The sequence below is a fragment of the Rhinolophus hipposideros genome, assembly GCF_964194185.1.
Source record: "Rhinolophus hipposideros genome assembly, chromosome: 25".
NCBI classification, from domain to species: Eukaryota; Metazoa; Chordata; class Mammalia; order Chiroptera; family Rhinolophidae; genus Rhinolophus; species Rhinolophus hipposideros.
In genome coordinates, this window is record NC_138071.1 from 5,426,875 (window position 1) to 5,445,445 (window position 18,571).

An 18,571-nucleotide genomic window follows, 5' to 3' on the forward strand; every position below is an offset into this window, starting at 1 on the left:
TAACTAGTATCTGCATTTAATTCTGTACTAAGAACATATTGAAAAAGTTTGCCACCAATGATAAACTTACCGTAAAAATTTATGTAGGATATTCTAATAATAAACAAATTAACTTTCATTATTCATTATATTAGCTATTTTATGGTTCTCCTTATTTATCTATCAATCTATTTATTTATTGTGATAATTTGCACATATAGTATAGGGAGGAGGTATATAAAAGTGAACAATCCGTAGTACCTGCCTTCAAACAGTACATAGTCTAGTAGCAGATATGCAAAATAATATCATTGCAGTAAAATTATATTACAGAAAAATAAATGCCATCATAGACATGGATATAAGATATTATAGAAATACAAGGGAGAATCTGAGAAGTAAACCATCTACCTGGAAGGGGTGTAAGAGGGCAAGCGAAGGCTTCCAGGAGAATCTGAGCCATGAATCATGTCAAGGAGGGTGGTAGCGGGGACAGGATGGGGAGATGGGGAGGAATCCCTTGCGTGTCCCTCTCATTTTCACATTTAAGAAGTACCAGTGTTTCAGTTTGGCTGGAATATGGGGTTTACGTGAGAATGTGGGCAAAGTTACGTGAGTACTGGGGTCATTTGTGGATTGTTATTCCTAGGAGGGCAAGCAATTGAATACAACTAACAGCTGGAATCAAATTTATGTCTTGACTCCAAATCTGAAAGGGATAATTATCATAACAGTAGAGTAAAATAGCACAAAGTTCAGATGGGAAAAAAAAATGGAAGATTTCACTGCAGTAGAAAATTCTAGGTATTGCATTGCCAGCAAAGGGCCAGCCATTCTTGAAAGTTTCCCTTTATCCTTCCCTACTTTCTGCATACATAAAATGATCTGTTGTATGAAGAAACTGAACAGGCAAGTACTCAGATATTGAATAGCTCATTTGGCCTGTTTCACTTAATATATTTATACATTGGTTTTGCATGAATGTCCCAGAGGGAATATAGATTGGACCCATTTTACACCATTGATTTGTGTTTGACTTTGGGGGTTGACACTGAACTTCTTTGTTTTTCTCATTGTAAGTCTCCCATCCTAATGACTATCATTTCTATTCTCTGAGACTTCCCCAATAAATCTAACATGAGAGGTTCAGAATCCCACAAAACAAAGTGCAGTTTGTTGGGGAATAATGCTTCCTTTAGAACTTGGCAGAAATCTGACTGACATTAAAGGTGAAGGTAGGAGAAACACTCCATGGGGGATTTCAGGGCTCAGAAGTAGGAAAGAAGATTGAAAGTACATACTCCCAAATTTTCTCCAGTCTCAGGGCCTTTGCACATGCTAGTTCTTCCACCTGAAATATTCATTCCATGGTTCACTGCGTTTTTGCTTTCTTTTCCTTCAGGTCATTAGAATGGTATTTCTTAGTCATCTTAGACTCCCATTTTCGTTCTCTGCCACCACCTTCTCTTTGATTCCTCTGTAACTTCTAGTTGGTTTCCTAGTGTGTTTGTCTTTCCCATGAGACAATCGGTTTGTAGAACATTTAAAATTGGATGCTTAGGACCCACGTAAGATATTTTGATTTGTCGAGTCTGGGGTAAAGACTGATTTTTCATAGGCCCCTGGCTAATTTTAACGGGCAGTCAAGCTTGAGAACCACTGCTCTGGACCAGTGTGGTCTCCAATCAGCAGCATTTACAAACTGGTTAGAAATATACATTCTCAGGGCCCATCACAGGCCTACTGAGCTAGACTCTCTCCAGGTGATTCTAACACATGCTCAATTTTAAGAACTGCTATTCTAGAATAAATTCCATACAGTTATTCCTTGTATCCAAATATTGTGTAGTGTCTTTGGCCTGGTAGACACAATAGATACCTGAATCAAAACACAAGCAATCAATGATAATCACAATCAGTAAATGAATAAATCACAGAATAAATGATATAATCTATGAATGGTTTCCTCCTGCAGAATTAAATGCAGGTGATCAAATACCACATTTCTCTCTGCTAAGACCTAAGGCTAAATTTATCCCTCTATCCCTTAATAGGAAAATATGTTATATCAGATAAAAGAGCAGCAAATAGTGTGATTTTCTGAACTGCTGCCCCAGCAATTTCCTTTCCAGCCTCATTTCTGTTGCTCCAAACACTAAGCACTGGGGGTTTGACAAGAGTGTTATTTTCACTTCTCTGACTTCCACCTCTAATTCAAAGGTGATAAAGTGGACAGGCTATTTATTAGCTCTCATTGGTAACAGATTAGCACACACACTTATTTTCTTTTAATTCCCCAGTGAGTGGGTCACTAATGTCCTGTCCAATCATAATCAGGAGTGCCTGCCTCTTCCTGGATGAGCGTAGACGTACTGCATGAGAACAGTCTTCTGACAGAGGCCGGGGGTGGCTATTATCTGCACCTCCTCCCTGGCACCATCTGAAAAGCTCACCACTCTCAGAATGCAAGGTGCATCGTCTCCATTCTTAGACCTTTCATCATGCTGAGAAAGTGCAGGTACTGGGAGGACTGCCGTGATCGGCTTGCTAGAGAAAAAAAGAAACAATTACCTACTTTAATTATAGTGTGAAGTTGATATAGAAGCTAGAGAGAAACAATAAGATTAGTTCAAGCTGCTCAGAACTGAATTATGCCTCCCCTTGGACAGTGTCTCTAACCAACCCAAAGGTGCTACCAAAGGTGGATGCTGATTCTGCAGCTCAGGCTTGTTTCTGGTATTATTCTCTATAATGCATCCATCTCTCAGACCCCAGAGAGAAATGAGGCTACATACCGCTCTGTGTGGGCTGAAAAGGCCGTGCCTGCAGTCTCCTCCCCTGCGGGGGGGCCCTGGAGAGCTTTCCTTCTAGATCTCAGGGATCGAATTGGTGCACATTTCCTGTAGGGGCAGCCGCAGCAGCTTTGAAGGGCACTGCAAGGACTTGCTCAACAAAGATGCACTCCCTTCTCCCACTGGGTCCTCAGTGGCTGAAACTCTCAGTCTCTGTTACTCCATAAAAGGCAGGATATGGTACGGTTTGGGTAGATTTCTTCCTGGCCATTTCCTTCTCTGCTTCCTTAGTTTTCATCTTTCCAAGGTTACTGAGGATTGGATCAACATAGATAAATCATTGCAAAATCTTCAAGAAGGAAAAAAAAAAGACTCAGAAAATAAAACTGCAGATAAAATCATAGACTTTCCTGAAATGTGAAACAAAGGAGCACATTCCAGGACCATCGTATGCAGATTACATAACTTATCTGCTTATTTTGGTAGAATATATGGCATGATGAATATCCTGACCACCATATTCAAAATATCGTTCCACTTCGGTTGACCTGTACTCATATGACTAAAGATTCTCATTTCTTTATTGCTGCATATGGAGACAAGAAAGTTCCTATTATATTTGAGGCAGAGAAAAGAGGGAGAAGGTAGTGGTAACACTTTAATTTACTCTCTGCCATTCGAGCCTTAGCTTAAAGGTGTTTATTACTTTAGGTCACTTCACCCAGACAGGCTCTGATGCAAAAGAATCAGGGTCTGTCTGGAAGCACAAGCCTGGTAGGTGGGCTTGGGCAGCACGAAGATAAAGGGTACCTGGTTTTGGGTGTGATGGAATGTGGCAGTGAAAATGCGATGTCCACAAAGGGAAGGAAAAGTCACCATCTACTTCCTAGTTTTTTGCTCTGCAGACAGAGTATACTTTTAAAAGTCCAACTCCAATCATGCATTGCTCTGATTACTTCAGTGGCTTTTCATTACACGAGGATGAAGACAGGCACACTCATACTAACTCCTGTCCACATTTCACAGTCTTGTTACAGGCGCTTGTAACACCCTATACTTTATAGAGGCCATTACAACTTGATTTGGATAAGTGTTTGTGTAATTAGTTGCTTCATGTTTATTTCCGTTAAATTGCAATCTCCATGATGGAAGAGATTTGATCTTGCATCAGTGCTTTATTTACAGGACGTTCTATAAAGCCTTGCTCATAGTAAATGCTCAAAAACTATTTGTTGAATGAAGGGTGAAAGAACCCAGTTTGATAGGGTGTCTATAGACAAAATGTAGGAAAGGATATAAACAAGCAGATAAATATTTCAAGCTAAAAAGACTGTATTTCTCTCCTTGGGGTGGGGGGGGAAGACAGGTACTATCTTGTTAAAAGTCGTTTCCATGTTAGTTAGATTCAAATCTGATAACTTCTCTTTTCTAGTGCACAAACATTATAAAATTTAGGTAAAGAAGTGGATAGTTATTTGTTATTGGGATAAGGAGAATGGTGGTCAGCTCTCATGCATCCATACATATCATTTTTAACAAATGTTGACCTTGGACCCACTTTTGTTCATATTAAATAAAATGAAAGATGATATCCAACTGATTCTCTCCAGGCTTGGGTGTGGTTAAAGGATGCAAGCACGATAAGAAAATTCCAAATCCAATCTAGAATTATTTTTGGCTACTTTGGACTATCTATACCACTCTTTGGTATCTATAAACATTTTAGAGCAGCTAATTGAGAGTTAGGTGCATGTCAAAATTATCAGCAATACTTCTTTTACTTAAACCATATTAGATCCAGCAATTTTATTCCTAGGGTACATATGCTTAAGAAATGGATACACATTTCTACACAAAGCCATGTATGAGAATGGTCATATTGGCCTTATTCATAACAGCCCCAAACTGGAAACTATAGTGCCCACCAACAGGAGAGTGGATATAAAGAATATATTTATATAATAGAACATGACTCAGCATTTAAAAAAAAGGAATTACTGGTATAAGAAATAACATGGTTGAATCTCACAGATACTAATTGAGTGAAAGAATTCATGCACTATGGTTCCAGTTAAGTTTAAAAAGTAATTTATGATGCTAAGCTAGAAATCACATCCTTTGTGGACAAGGGTATGGGTGGGGGACTGATTTGAAAAGATCATGAGGAAACGTTGTGGGGTGAAGAAATTGTTCTATATCTTGATTTGGGTGATTTCAATCCAAATATATACATTTATCAAAATGCGTTGAATGAACACTTGAGGTATGTGCATGTTATGTAGGTAAATTATACCTCGATTAAGAAAAAGGTGAAAAATGCAAACCAATAATTTGTATTCTCAAGAAAATACCTTAAAGGTAACAGAAATAAAATGTACTTTGTTTCTCCCAAAGTATTTGACATTAAAATTGGGGGAAATGTAATAAAAGTAGCCATTCAAAAACATAACTGACATATATGAATTAAACTGTCCCCTAAATTACAGACTACCTTGTTCTATTGCACTTTGCTTTTTTCCGCTTTGCAGATACTGTGTTTTTTACAAATTGAAAGTTTGTGGTGACTCTGCCTCAAGCAAGTCTTTCAGCACCATTTTCCCAACAGCATTTGCTAACTTTGCATCTCTGTGTCACGTGTTGGTAATTCTCACAATATTTCAAACGTTTCCACTATTATTATGTTTGTTGTGGTGATCTGCGATCAGTAATCTTTGATGTTTCTGTTGTAATGGTTTTGGGGCACCAGGAACCATACCCATATAAGATGGTAAACTTAATAAATGTTGCGTAGGTTCTAACTGCTCCACTGACCTGCTGCCCTCATCTCTCTCCTTCTCCTTGGGTCTCTCTATTCCCTGAGAACCAATATTGAAATTAGGCTAATTAATAACCCTACAATGGCCTCCAAATGTTCAAGGGGAAAAGAAGAGTCACGTCTCTCATTTTAAATCAAAAGCTAGAAATGATTACGTTCAGTGAAAAAGGTGTTTCCAAAGCTGAGAGAGGCCGAAATCTAGGCCTCTTGCACCAGCAGCCAAGTTTGAATGCAAAGAAAAAGTTCTTAAAGTAAATTAAAAGAGTTACTGCAGTGAACTCATAAATCATTAGAAAGCAAAACAACCTATTGCTGATGTGGGGAAAGTTTTAGTGGTCTGAGTAGATCAAACCAGCCATAACATTCTCTTAAACCAAATCCTAATCCAGAGCAAGGCCCTAATTCTCTTCAATTCTGTGAAGGCTGAGAGTGAGGAAGCTGCAGAAGAAAAGTTTGCAGCTAGCAGAGGTTGGTTTGTGAGATTTAAGTGAAGAAGCCATTTCCACAACAAAAGTGCAAGGTGAAGCAAGTGCTGGTATGTAATACAAACTGCAGCAAGGTATCGAGAAGGTCTGGTAAAGATAGTTCATGAAGGTGGCTGCACTAAACAACAGGTTTTTGTTGTAGATGAAACAGCCTTATACTGGAAGAAGATGCCATCTAGGATTGCATAGATGGAAAGGAGAAGCCAGTGCCCGGCTTCAAAGATTCAAAGGACAGGCTGACTCTCTTGTTAGGGGCTATTGCATCTGGTGACTTTAAGTTGAAGCTGATGCATATTTACCATCCCCCAAATCCTAGGGAACTGAAGAATTATGCAAAAATGTACTCTGCCTGTGCTCTCCAATGGAATAGCAAAGCCTGGATGAGAGTACATCTGTGTACAACATAGTTTATTGGCTATTTTAAGCCCACTGTTGAGACCTAGAGCTCAGAAAAAAAAATACAAAAAAACATGCCTTTCAAAATATTACTGCTCATTGACAATGCACCTGGTCACCCAAGAGCTCTGATGGGGATTGAATGTTGTTTTCATGCCAGCAGCCCATGGACCAAGGAATAATTTAGACTTCCAAGTATTATTATTTAAGAAATATATTTTATCAGGCTATACAGCTGTCATAGATGGTGAGTCTCTTGAAACCTTCTGGAAAGAATTCACTATTCTACATGTCATTAAGCACATTTGTGATTCATGGGAATAGGTAAAAATATCAACATTAACAGGAGTTTGGAAGAACTTCATTCCAACCCTCATGGATGGCTTTGAGGGGTCCAAGTCTCAGTGGAGGAGAAGATGTGGTGGAAACAGCAGGAGAACTAGAATTAGAAGTGGAGCCTGGAGACATGACTGAATTGGTCGAATCTCATGACAAAACTTGAACGATGAGGAGCTGCTTCTTATGGATGAGCAAGGAAAATAGTTCCTTGGGATGGAGTCTGCTCCTGGTGAAGATGCCGTGAAGAACATTGAAATGACAACAAGGGTTTAGGATATAACATAAACTTAGTTGATAAAACAGTGGCAGGGTTTGAGAAGACTGACTCTAATTTTGAAAGAAGTAAGATTGTGGGTAAAATGCTATCAAACAGCATTGGATACTGCAGAGAAATCATCCTTGAAAGGAAGAGTCAAATGATGCAGTGAACTACATTGCCGTCTTATTTTAAGAAATTGCCACAGACACCCCAACCTTCAGCAACCGCTATTCTGATCAGTCAACAGCCATCAACTTTGAGGCAAGACCCTCCACCAGCAGAAAGATCACAATTTGCCGAAGGCTCAGATGAGGATATTAGCATTTTTTATAGCAATAAAATATTTTTTAATCATGTACATTTTTTGGACATAGTGCTACACATGGTAGGTGTTCAGTATTTTTTTAATAAATGAATGGACCTCAGTTTATTAAAATAGTCCAGCAATATAGTGATTTTATTTTCCAGGAAATATAGAATGTGTGTTACATCTCTACATGTGTAAGTTTTATTTATATCCTTTATTTATGGATGAGAAAATTGAGCCTCATACAGATTAAGTACTTGTTCAAAGTCATTCAGCTAGAAGGCAACTGGTGTGAAATTCAAACCAAAATTTGTCTCCTCCCAATGGTGATAAGCATTATGTCATGCTGCTATATTATTGAGTCACTTTTCTAACATGCATTACATTTCAGATCTAATCTAATTAAAGCCCAGTTGATGTAAAATAATCTTCCTAAAAATAGAAAGATTCTTCCCTTAATGACTAAGCTTTTGTTTCTGGCTGGAAGACCAGGATGGAAATAAAAAATATTTAGGTTACAAAAAAGATTTAGGTTACAAACAATACGGTGAATATTTAAAGGAAAATAAATTATCACAGTAAAACATATGTTGCCATTAATCTCCCTCAAAATAGTCCCCCTCATTTTGGACACACTTATCCCACTGTGTTTGCCACTTTCTGAAGCAATTCTGGAAGTCCTCTTTCATGAGTGTCTTTAGTTGTGCTGTCATGGCTGCCTTGATGTCCTGAATCATTTTGACTTCGGGGAAGAACCAGAAGTCACAGGTGCCAGATCCAGCGAATAAGGTGGATGAGGACACACCATAATGTTTTTATTTGACAGAAATTGCTGTACCAGTGTGATGTGTGACACGGAGCATTGTCATGATGGAGGATGATTTATGGCACACTTTCAAACACACCTTCTCTCTATCGTAGCTCACACCCAAATGACTGAACCGAACAAGTTGAAACTTGTCACACACTATTACTAAGGTGTGACGTGCCACTTCCTGTATTGAAGACCCCTGCCTTTCTGTTGCATGGCACGCAGCAGCAGCATCACTGTATTTTGTGATCACAATGGAAAGACTCCAGGTCACACATCACTTCTGGTATGGCAATTTCTGTCCAATAAAAACATTATAGTGTGTCCTAATCCACCTTATTAACCATATCTGGCACCATGTGACTTCTGGCTCGTCCCCAAAGTCAAAATGACCATGAAAGGTAAACATTTTGAATCGCTTCAGAACATCAAGGCAGCCACGACAGCGCAACTAAAGACACTCACAAAAGAGGACTTCCAGAACTGCTTCAGAAAGTGGCAAGAATGTTGGGATAAGTGTGCTTGAAGTAAAGGGGAGTATTTTGAGAGGGATTAATAACAATGTGCCTTTTACTATAATAACTTTTTTTAACTCAAACATTCATCATATTTTTTAATCATACCTCATATAAGGTCAGGCAAGGCTCTTTGGAACTTTGGGAGCTGGGGAAAACCATTGGAGATCTCTGAGCCTTCATTTTCTTATCTTTAATAGAAAAAATGCTATCTACCCTGTATTACCTCACAGGCTGGGTCATGTAACAATATGTGAAAATATTCTATGAAATATAAAGTGCCATAAAAATAGTTTTTTTCTAAAAAGACAGCTATATCAGGAATCATCACACTGTGAGAGATTGGATTAAAGTCAAACAGAGAAATGTTTGAATTGCTTTTTTGAATTTTTGAGTCTATATATGTACACATATATATGATCTTTTCTTATAAGTCTTTTAAAAATGGAGATAATTTGGGGATAATTATGGGGTCTTTTTAGTTGAGGTTTTTCCGTTAATTCTCACCAAGTAGACCCAATGGATTGGTTTGCAAGCCTAAAATGAGAAAACTTGTGACCATGTGGCCTAGTCTTTTAAGCAGATGGAATAACACATTCAGTGCTAATTAAAATCTTCAAAGGGTCTTCAAAGGGTAGCAGTAAATACTACGTATTTCCCTTATATAAAACAGTAGCAGATGAAGGGTTCTTTTTTCCTCCTTAATGAATATAGGATTCCCATCTGTTATCTTAACAAAAATGCACCATGTAATGCAGAAGAAAATACAGAATTGAAAAGTGTGTGTTATTCTCTTTATTTCACAGTGAACCATTCTTTTCTGGAAACAGACAACTCTCTCTCTTTCTCTCTCTCTCAAATCTCCCTCCAAAGTCAAGGGAAACTATTGGGCAATCAGTGACCAAGTGCCTCCTTGTCTCCCCTATTTCACAAACCACAGGTTTGGGATAAGTACCACAGGTTGCCTCACCTCACACCCTCGCCAACCCCCTGCTAGTTTGCCTTCCTCTGCCAGTGAGGCTGGAAGGGTCAGCCTGCATTTCCTAGATGCTCAGCAGCTAGGCGGCAGTCATGTAACCACACAGATCTCCATTCAGTCCCAGGTAGTCGAGACTTGGCTGGGGAAGTAAGCAGCACGAGGAGAGAGTGGCTCTTTGAGCAGGCAGGTATGAGGATACCTGGTTCTTCTGTGGCAGCCATGGCAGAGTTTCTGCTGTCTGGTCCTAGCTGGTCTAATGGCAAGTAGTGGATGGTGAGGGCAACAGTGTCCTTTCAGCCATAGAAATCCTGTGAGGCAACTGGTCATTTTTCATACTTGTTGTATCTATAGCTGATTAAATGCAAATTGGGTTTTCTGGCCCTCCCAGAGAAGTTTGTGAGCTACCTAACACCCTTTAATAATCTCTTCTCTGTTCAAGCTAGCCAGAGCTGTTCTGTTGCCTCTAAGAGTCCTGACATTTATAATTAACATACATGGGGCTATAACCAAGGAGGACGTAGGTCTATTGGCATACTTTAGCAAATGCTGCCAGTTGCCTAATGAGTAATAGACTGTCCCCCTCTTTCTTATTAACAGAATCCTATTTTGTAGGACGTAGCAATGTCCAAGTTTAAAAAAACGACATTTCCTAGCTTCTCCTGCAGTTAAGTGTGTGTGTAGACATAATTCTAGCCAGAAGGATGTCAGCCGATTGTATGAGCACCGGTCCCCTTCTGTTTCTTTTCTGCCTGAAACACACCAGGTGAAGCTGGAGCTCCAGCATCCATTTTAGACCCTGGTGGAAAGGCCAAGAGAGTGGCAGAAATCCTGCCCTGACGTCTAGGAGCCTCAGCACCCACGCCAGTAATAAACACCTGCATTAACTCCAGACTTCTTGGTGCATGACAGAAATCCATGTCCAATATCGATTTCCAAATACCATCATATTGGGGATTAAAGTTTCAACATATGAACTTGTGGGGACACAGACACCCATAACAGCAGCCGTTTTAATAACATGTACCCATGTAACAAGTAGCCTGCCCCGTCCTGTATTAGCCTGGACTAGATTATCAAAGAACCTCTTAGTTCCTTTCCTCACAATTTAGCTCTTACCTATTTACTTTTTTCCTTTAAAAAAGGCTCCAATTCTTATGCCTATTTAGGAAATAAAGGGATCCTGTCTCCTCTGTAGGATACCAAGCTCAACTCTCAAAGACGAACAAATAGAAGCTGCAGGGAGACACAGTTCAGCCCTCTCTGTAAAAGACTGTTCTGCCAGAGCTCCCAAATATCACATTAGCTTAATTAAAGGTAATGAGGTCTCAGTCACTTACGTTGTTTAATGGCAGGCTAAGTAACTTGGGAGGTGATGTCCAAAGATGAATATTCAAATATTAGGCAATGGTCAGAAAGAAATTTAAGTCCTTTCACAGTAACCGTTCTTGGATTCTGAGTCAATATCCCTTTCACATATACTTTGCCCTTGACCACCGAGAACCTGTTTGTTCACTTACCATGTGCCGGCTTTGCCATGAACATCCCACGTGTGTTACGGGTGTCCTCTTTTCTACTGGGTACAAAGAATTGAAACCATGAGGCCAAAGAAGGAGCAGATTAGAAAAAAGAGTGAATGATGAAAGGAGGCTAGCCAGTGCAGAAGGAAGGGGACTGGGTTAATTAAAGCAGGAGTTGGAAGTGAGTAGATTAAAAAAGCTAAACTAGGTTTAGTTCCTAGAAAAGAAACTATCTACAGATGAAGGCATGTGGACCAGGTGAGCATCCAGCTTAGGGAACTGGAGAAGGACCTGGAGAAGCGTGTTAGCCGGCGCTGGGAAGAGCGTGCTAGGCAGAAACTGCTTTGCTCACACCCTCAAGCTAAAAATGGTTACTAGGGGCACAGAACCCAACGGGGTAAAAACGGCCCACACTTGGTCGAACAGTGCCAAGCATGATCCTGTGATGCGCTGACCTGTTTGCGCTTAGATACCTTGGGGTTTCTCCTCTGCACAAAAGTAGATCCATGCACTCTACAGTTTGGCTGAGTGCGCTGGTCCTGAGGGCTCATTACAAAGGCAGGGTCCCAGGGGCCACTGGGGCAGTGCTGCGTTCCTGCGCCTCTAGTCAGGTAAGTGAGAAGATCCGTGACCAACACGGGGGCCTCCTGGATCGCAGGACCCTGGCTGTCTTTCACCTGCTCTTCTCTTCTTTACCTGGTCAGTTCTGCTGTCTCCAGCAACAGTCCCTTTGGTCCAAAGATACACCATATGTCTGCCTACTCAGCCCAGGTACTGTTTAAGGTGGAAGATGCCTTGATTTCGTCTCACGTTCCTTAGCCCCCAGTTCCCAAGCTCTTGACATTTGCTGGCTAATGTCTCAGGTGGTTGCAAGAGGCATGTTTCCTCAGTATGCAAAAATACTTCCCTACAAACTAAATCACAAATCCACAGAATGGGGTCCCCGCCTGGCTTGCCTTCAACAAAGCAAGTGATGACAAGGAAACAGGAAAACACACCCTGCTCTGACTTTGCTTCCTCTTGGCTGGCTTTGATCCTTCACATGCTCTGTTTCTGTCCTCCCCTTTGCCCCCCACCCCTTCCCCCACCACTAAGTTCCCAGGCATGCCCGCAGCAAGCTGCTGAGGAAGTGGTGACTGGCAGTGGCTCAGCCTGGAGAGACCCTCAGCCTGCATTCTATCTCCACTGAGAGGATCCTTCTTTCTGAGGCAGATGCTGCAGGGAAATGCTCGCTGAAAGATTTGCATAAGGCATTCTCAGATGCAAAATGCCTCTTTGCTTGCTCAGTCTTGTATTCTCTTACTTCCCAACTCTACCAGCATCCAACATCAAGCATCCCCACAACCCAGAGCAAAGTGTGTGGCCACACATCAGACTGGCCGTCAAGAAGGTCAGAGTGCACTTCCCAGAACCTTTAGGATCATTCAGTTGTTTTCTATTGGTGTCTGAATTCTTGTGAGAATCACCCTGGTTTTTGGCTTCCAAACAATATATTGATTTTTTTTCCTCCAGACAAAAATCATTATTTGTAGCAGAAGAATGAAAAAAACAAAAAGCTTTTTTTAAAAAAAATGTGTATTGGCAGCTTAACTTTCTTTAAGTTGAAAATGGCCTAAACATCACAAAATTGAGAACGCATCAGTTTGATCCTTCCATTCCATTTCATCGCCACCTCCACCAAACTTCCCTTTCATCCTGTTTGCCAAGGAGCATTTCTTGCTTCATAAAAGTATGGCTTCAAGTCTCCTTTCATCTTAGAATCCCTCACAGATTATGAAAAAGGAAGTGATATTACTGAATGCTTTAATAAGACAAATTCCATGAATCTCTATAATTCAGGGCTGTGGAAACACACTTGTGTTAAATTCGTAACATAATTGTTGATATCATTCATGTCATGTTAGCTGTATTCAGAATTTCCTTATTTTATGTTACGTCTCTAGAAGGCATGGGTAGATAGGGCAGGGTAACAAGATTTAACTGAATTTAATAAATATTTGTCAAGGGCTATATGTGTGGTAACATCTTTGCATAGAATCATGCAAGAGGAATGGCCAGTATGTGCTTTTTAATGAGAATATGCTGAGGAGAACGTTAATTTTTGCTACAGACTTTTTCTTGAAAAGAGAGGAAAAGTACTCATTATTCTTCCATAACAAATCAGGATTTTTTTTTGGATTTGGGGATTATTATTATTATTATTATTATTATTTAATTTATTGGGGTGACATTTGTTAGTAAAATTACATAGATTTCAGGTGCACAATTCTGTACAATTTATTGAAATCTCAAACTATTATAATTCAGAGAACTTCCAGACACATTTCCAGTAAAGCTTTTTTCTTTTTGGAAAAACATCATGGGAGAAAGCATTACCTGTGGAATGGCAAATTTCCTGCTAACATTTCCTTACAAAGTTTCAAAAAATTAAAGGGAATGGCCAAGTAACACCCAGGCAAATGATTATTCCAAGTCTAACCTGTGCTGTAAACAGTTCTAAACACAGAGACTTGCAACAGTTGGAAATGTGCTCAGTTTGTTCTTAATCTGTCAGTCTCAGTCACGACTGTGATCATTTAGCACATCATGGCAGGGGTTACTTTTTAATAAAATGGGCCAACATGAAGAACATTCTGCCTAGAATTATGTATCACCAAGTTTCAAAGTAGGATACGAAGGCTCTTGGACTGTATCTCCCTAAGAGAGGAAATGCTCTGTCTATGGAGGCTATAGACTTTGTGCTTCTTCCAAACAAAGCTTGACCTTGAGACACACTTCAAAAAGAGCATGAAGCCATTGCTCACAACCTTCACTTAAAATGTCACAATTCAGTGGCCTTGTCGGGAGCCTTGGTGATAAGGACAGTAGGGGAAGTATAACCCTGTCCTCATCCTGCTCAGAGGCAGGACAGGTTATTGTCTCCACGTGTCACATCACAGAAGCCGTGCTGAGAAAAGTCACTGCTACTAAGAAACTCTCTTTCCCGGTGTCAGAGCACGTACTGAGGGATAGATCTTAGATTCTGGTTATTTACTTCGTATCCACATGATGTTGGTAATAACAATAACAGCAACTCCCACCCAATCTCACTACGTACCAGGCACTTTCGTTATAAGCAGTTCATATTTATTCATCTGTTTAATTCTCACAAGAGCTCTGAGAGGCACACGGTAGGACTGTCCCCATTTTACAGGTGAAGCACATGAGGGACAGGAGATCAGGGAATCTGTCTAACGTCACAAAGGCAGTAGGCGTATAGTTCTAATATCAGTTTCTTTTTCTATAAAATGGGGGCCATTTAACCTACATTGCAAGGCTTTTGTGAGGATTAAAGAAATAATAAAGATAAAGACTCTGGCACATAACAGATGCTTATTAAGTGGAGATAGTATTAATAATTCCTTTAGATTAAAATCCCTTCTCCTAACACCCTGCTGATATGAACCCATAATGATTCCTCATTTTATTTAGAGGTTGTTTATCTACCAAACACACAAGCCACCAGCTAAGAACCAAAATAGAAGCACAAAGCAATCAAAATAGTCTAATCAACGTAAGCAATCAAACAACCGTCTTGCGCATTATCCTAACAGAGCCCCGGGAGTCTTGCTAAGAGCCTACTTACTCCAAGGGGACCCGGGTTCTAAGGAGCTGGTTAGAAGGCTTCCCAACTCACAGATAATTAGAGATGCAAATTACAAGGGGGATAGTCTGCTGGGAGCAAGGCATGACAGCTGACAGTCTGGCCAGTGTAAGGGAACTGGAAACTCCTAACAGCCAGACAGGAGAACTCAAAATGCAGACCAGTCTGGACTCCCTGAGGAGGGCAGAGTCTGCAATAAAAAGTGACCAGCCTCCAGCAGCCTATCCCGGCATCTCGCCACCCATTTGGCAAAGTTGCTACTGCTCCTTTGTGTCCCATCGGCGCCCCATCCATGCCCTGCTCACAGCCCTAGTGTAGCCTCTCTTGCCCAGGACCATAGTCATTTGTCGTCAGTATCCTCATGCTCATTCGACTTGAAGCTCCTTACATGGCGAGGGCATTACTGCACTCATGTTTGTATCTCTGCATTTCACACATTGGTGCTCAGGATATGCTTGTGGAATGAATGGTTATTGATTCAACACATCACAAAAGACAGAGACAACAATTTGAATTCATGTTTGAAAAGATAGGAAACAATGCAAAAAATTCTGAGAAACTTTCTATTCAAAGCTCTTATGGCTTTGAATAAGCCATTGAATAATTATGGCTTTGAATAAGTTTTCACTTAAACAAGTAAACTTCAATAGCCTGGGAAGTTCGTGTCTGTGTGGAGTACCCCAGTACACGAGGGCTCTGCATAAGGGGGCATTGGCCTGTCCACTAACCCACTGGTGAGAAGAGGAGAGGACCACAGCAGAAGAGAAACCTAGGTCTTAACGAGCATGTGGGAAATTTTGTGGAGAGGGGGGAAAACGGAAGGGATCCATATCACAATTGTACAGAGGCCCAGCCCTTGTTCTGCCTTTTACCCAGAAAATGGAGTGGCGTTTTGGAAGAAATTTGGAAAATTGATTTGAGTTACTCTGGGAGGTGGTATTAACCTCATCTATTTGAAAGAATGAACATAAGGAAGGAGAATAAAGTGAGACAATAATTCATCAGCTAAACTGTGAAGGTTTTATGCCTTAGAGAAGGTTGCTCTTACAAAATATAGAGAAAAAGCCTTTGACTGACAAAGAGGACTAGAGCTTGAAAATAGAGAACATGTGACTATCAAGACTGATTGTTTTCCAGAACTGAGAGGAAGGAGGACAGTCAGAGAGGAAGCAAATAATGAGTGTCCATGGTGGGTTGCTGGGGTTGAGAATTAGGGGTGGGATTATGAGCTGAAGGTTTAGAGATGGGGCAGAAAGAGAAGACATATAAGGTTGGTTTTGGGGATCTGGATTGAGAGCGTCCCATGCCCACCTTCCAGTGTAGAATCAGAGAAGCAGCAAGACCTCCAGGTAGAAAGGCCCTGCTGATGTGCCTTGGCACACAGACCTGAGATGACCCATGGAGCCCCCTCCCTGACCCAGGAGCCTGGCAATAATTTCTGTGTGCCTATGTAGAGCAGGGAGGGGATGAAGGGCTGCAAAGGGCCACCGAGCTTTGCATGGACCCAAGCTTCACAGACACAGCAGCAGGATCCTGAGAGCATCATGATAGTGAGCTCAGGGAACCTGGACCCCAAGCAGCCTGAGAATGGGTTCTTGAGTGGACCCTACTGAAAATCAGATGGGAAAGAGAAACGTGAACACTAATAAGGAGAGAAGATCACCTGTATCAGATACAAGCCACCCAGATTATGTTTTAGCACTAAATAAGGCCCCAGAATTCGATTAGAACCTCAGGGTACACTGGAAGCTGTTTCATACCTGTGGAGGCGCCCATCTTTTGCTACCTTCTGATTGAGCCCAACCTAAACCCCACCATCCAGAACACCTTCCTAGGTGGGAGCCAAAGGCCTCTCATTTTGCTTTGCTTAAGAGGATAGAAATAGTACTCTGCTGACCTGTTGTAAATTTCAGAAACAATCTGAATCCAACCTTGAGAAAAATCACTGGGTATCAAGCGTGTTGTGTGGAATGAGGTGAGTGGACAGGTGTCAAAGTTGAGAGTAGGCATAGCGTCATCCTGTGCAGCTGCAGGGCTGTCTCCTTCCAGGGGAGCCCTGAGTCTCCTCCACAAAAGGGTCCTTTGCTTTCCCACCTGGAGTCACCTCCTCTGAGAGCTCTGTGACAATTCACAGCAGGAGAAAAGGTCAGTGAAACCTGCGACGACTCCTGGCTGAAAGTGCACAGAACATGCCCCACACTTGCACCCTTCCCACTTCCACAACCATGAATTTCATTCAGTTGTTCAGGCAGATGCCTGGGAGCGTATGGCTCTGCTTCAGCCCATTGTCTTTTCTTTTATAAAGTTGTTTTCCACCGCTGTTCATTCACATTTCCCATCATTGAAGGACTATATTTAGAGTCCATATTTTATAATTTTTAGAAGCATGAATTCAGTTTCACATGCAAAATGAAACCTGTGAAATTTCCCTTCTCCTTGTGTGAAAGAGCTCTCCTGTCACCTGGGGCAATTTTGCAAATTTTGCCAGAAACAAGAATCAGGTTTCAGCAGCAAATACAGAATTATGCAGCCTGGAAATTGTACTGCAAATAATATCCTAGAGGTCAACTGAAATGTAGCTTCTTGCCTTCATAAAACAATTGCAATAAAAGTAAACCAGACAAAATTATCATACCATTATCCATGCTCTCAACTGAGAGGCCTTATTACTAGACGAAAGTGTGTGTGTCAAAGAAAATGAAAATAATTTTTTTAACACTATATTAGTCAGCTTGGGCTGCCACACAAAATACCATAGACTGGGTAGCTTAAACAACAGACATTTATTTCTCACAGTTCCAGGCTGAGAGTCCAAGGTCAGATTGCTAGCCTGGTCAGGTTCTAGTGAAGGCTTACCAGGTGTGACAATTAAGTTCGTGAACTTGTTGCACCGATGTTGCTAATCTTTTTTGATATCAGAGGGATATTCTTGAATTTGTACCAACTGGACAAGCAGTTAAACAAGTTTACTATCTGGACGTGCTGAAAAGGCTACATGAAAAAGTTAGACGACCTGAACTTTTCACCAACAATTCATGGCTCTTGCATCACGACAATGCACCAGCTCACACGGCACTGTCTGTGAGGGAGTTTTTAGCCAGTAAACAAATAACTGTATTGGAACACTCTACTCACCTGATCTGGCCCCCAATGACTTCTTTACCTGAAGAGAAAGGAAATATTGAAAGGAAGACAGTTTGATGACGTTCAGGACATCGGGGGTAATATGACGACAGCTCTAATGGCCATTCGAGAAAAAAGAGTTCCAAAATTGCTTTGAAGGGTGGACTAAGTGCTGGCGTTGGTGCATAGCTTCCCAAGGGGAGTACTCAAAGGTGACCATAGTGATATGCAACAATGAGGTATGTAGCACTTTTTCTGGGATGAGTTAACAAATTTAATTGTCTAACCTTGTACTCCCTGGCTTGCAGATGGCCACTTTCTCTCATCCTCACATGGCAGAGAGAGAGAGAAAGAGATCTTTCTCTTCTTATAAAGCCAACAATCCTATCAGATTAGGGCCCTAACTTTATCACCTCATTCAACTTTAAATACCTCCTAAGGACTCTTACAGTCACACTGGGGGTTCAACATGTGAATTGGGGGTGTTTTATTGGCTTTAAAACTTTCAACATATGCTAGAGAAGTGGGAAATCAGTATAGTGAAAAACCCCTGGGACCTAGTCTAGAAGCAAACATTCTCTCATTTGACCAGTAACAAGGGTATTTCAAGA